The sequence below is a fragment of the Haplochromis burtoni genome, unplaced genomic scaffold, assembly GCF_018398535.1.
Source record: "Haplochromis burtoni strain Fernald_Lab_line unplaced genomic scaffold, NCSU_Asbu1 Contig_463, whole genome shotgun sequence".
Classification (NCBI taxonomy): domain Eukaryota; kingdom Metazoa; phylum Chordata; class Actinopteri; order Cichliformes; family Cichlidae; genus Haplochromis; species Haplochromis burtoni.
Window position 1 is genome coordinate 393,707 of NW_024582824.1, and position 2,536 is coordinate 396,242.

A 2,536-nucleotide genomic window follows, 5' to 3' on the forward strand; every position below is an offset into this window, starting at 1 on the left:
CAGGGGAAGAGTGCATTAAGTAAGAGCAGATTTATGGCTGAGGCCACATTGCTGTGAGGGCGTTCTCTCAATGTTTATGTTTGCCAGTGAATCCAAGACTATTCAACTATACACTGTTTAGAGTAAAATACAAAATAGAAATATGTGTTGCTAGTGTTGAAATCTCCCAATTCTTTGAATCTTTGGGCTGAAGGAAGGACAATACTCGGTGTATTTATGCTCAATCAACAATACTTTATTTCCATACAATTCAACACTTAAGAGCATAAGGACCATCATGATGGGGAGACATGCCTGAAGAGGGTCACCGCAAGTCTCGAAATGGTGACGTGTTACTCAGCTTCTTATAGCCGCTAGTGGCCCCCACCTAGTCGTAAAAGCCCAAACATTCACATTCTTTCTCCCTTACGGCGCCTAAGTTATGACCTCGGCTGTTGTTTCTCTACTCTTTGTAAAGGTGGGGGTATGGAATGTGGTCTATCTCCCCTGTCTTAGACACAGAGTCTCCTTCTGTTTATGATTCAGCAATAAAACATGTCAAGAACACAGTATGAGACATTCACAGCAGATCAAGGATACAGAGTGATGCACACTTATCTAATAAACTAATAAGTGAATATGTTCTTTTAACTCAAAAGTATAATGAGAACTAAACTACATACACAGCACACCATCTAAACTAAATGATAATATATGACCTACAGCAGTTAACATAATTAAACTATTTTAACTACAGGTGTAAGATAACATATGATAACAGAATAATCTCACACTAGTTATGAGATATAAGCTCTGTCAGTGCGCCCCAGGGTGGCTGTGGCTAAAATGTAGCTTGCCATCACCGGTGTGTGAATGTGTGTGTGAATGGGTGGATGACTGGATGTGTATAGCGCTTTGGGGTAGGGACTAGTAAAGCGCTATACAAATACAGGCCATTTACCATTTAAATGTGAGATTATTATATTATCTTATGCCATGTTATACCCCTAATTAAAGATTGTGAAATTATTATGTAGTTTTAGTTTGCATTATTCTCCTGAATTAGAAGAAGGTGATAACTATTACATTTGTTAAACTGATTTGTATTACATTAGACTGCTGATTTATTGTGAATGAATGATATTGTTTTATGATGCATTATACTGCTGAGTTATAAGAAATACTGTTTTTAGAGAGTCATGGCCAGAGGCTATAAGCGTTTGAGTAACTTTCCATCATTTTGAGATTTTGCTGTGACCCTCTTCATGCATGTCTCCCCATCCGGATGGTTTATACTCAAAGTGTTGAATTGTTTTTTTTCTTTAGTTTGCATGTGTTTTGGAATTTGCAAGTGTTTTGGAGTTTGTACGTGCTTTGTCTCTAGGGGCCACCGTAGGTATGGCTCTCAGCAAAACACATTAAGAACTGATTCCAAGAAACTAGCTATCTGTTTTATTGAACCTTTTCCTGTCTAAGTGGTTTTGAACCCACTGACTGTTCGGTTGGCTCTCCCTTGTAACATGAAGGTTCATAATGTTTTTCATGTCTCCCGGGTGAGGCCGGTCCTGACCAGCCCATTGTGCCATTCTGCCATCTTGAGCAGAGCTACTTCATGGTGTGGTTGGGCGACAGTCAGTGCTGGAGTATTGTACTAAGCCTAGTAGTAATCCAAGCAGCATGTCTTGAGGAAAGTGTGCGCCTGCAAGAAGAGAAACTTACCATTTGTTGTGATTATTTCCACTAGAAATAGGGAAGGAGTAGATTTCTTGGAGGTGAATTACGAGCACTGGATTATTTCTGGACTCGAGTCTGCCAAGTCCTGGTTGGATCAGGTCAGTCAAGTTGCTGAAACATCTCACAGATGACCAGTGGAAACAGGATGCACCTGAATCTTTTTCACTTTATGAGGTAATTGTGCATACAATTTTCAGGTGAAAAAATACCACTAGATAATATTCCAGCACATGTTTTAGAGCCATTTAGATATTTATAGATATAGTTGAGCAATCTAGGTATAAGGGGGCACAAGCCAGTGCATTTCTAGTGCTGGCAAATTGGTGAGCGATATGAAGGGCATCCAGTGTAAATTGGTAAGGTTTTCCATGATAGACTGGTCGAGGTCTGAGTTTCCCGTGACTGCGACGGGTCTTGCTTGTCATCATAGCACTACTGCAAACTGTTACTGCTGGAAAAAGACAAAGGAAGAGGAAATACATGGTTTGGATACATGGAACATTTCATCACTCATTCAAGAATCACTCATCCAAGAATCACTTGGATGAGTGACAAAATCGTTTCTCCCACAAAATGCTACGTCCAGATGAACAGAATCAACTTTTGGAGAAGGAGGAGCACAAGTTCAGGCCAATGGAATTGGATTTAAACTGTTCTGCCATCTCAAAGACAGGAAACAAAAGGTACTTGTGGTAATTTCATCAAACGTGTGATGCTGAATCGTGTCAGTACATATACAGTGGGGCAAAAAAGTATTTAGTCAGCCACCGATTGTGCAAGTTCCCCCACTTAAAATGATGACAGAGGTCAGTAATTTGCACCA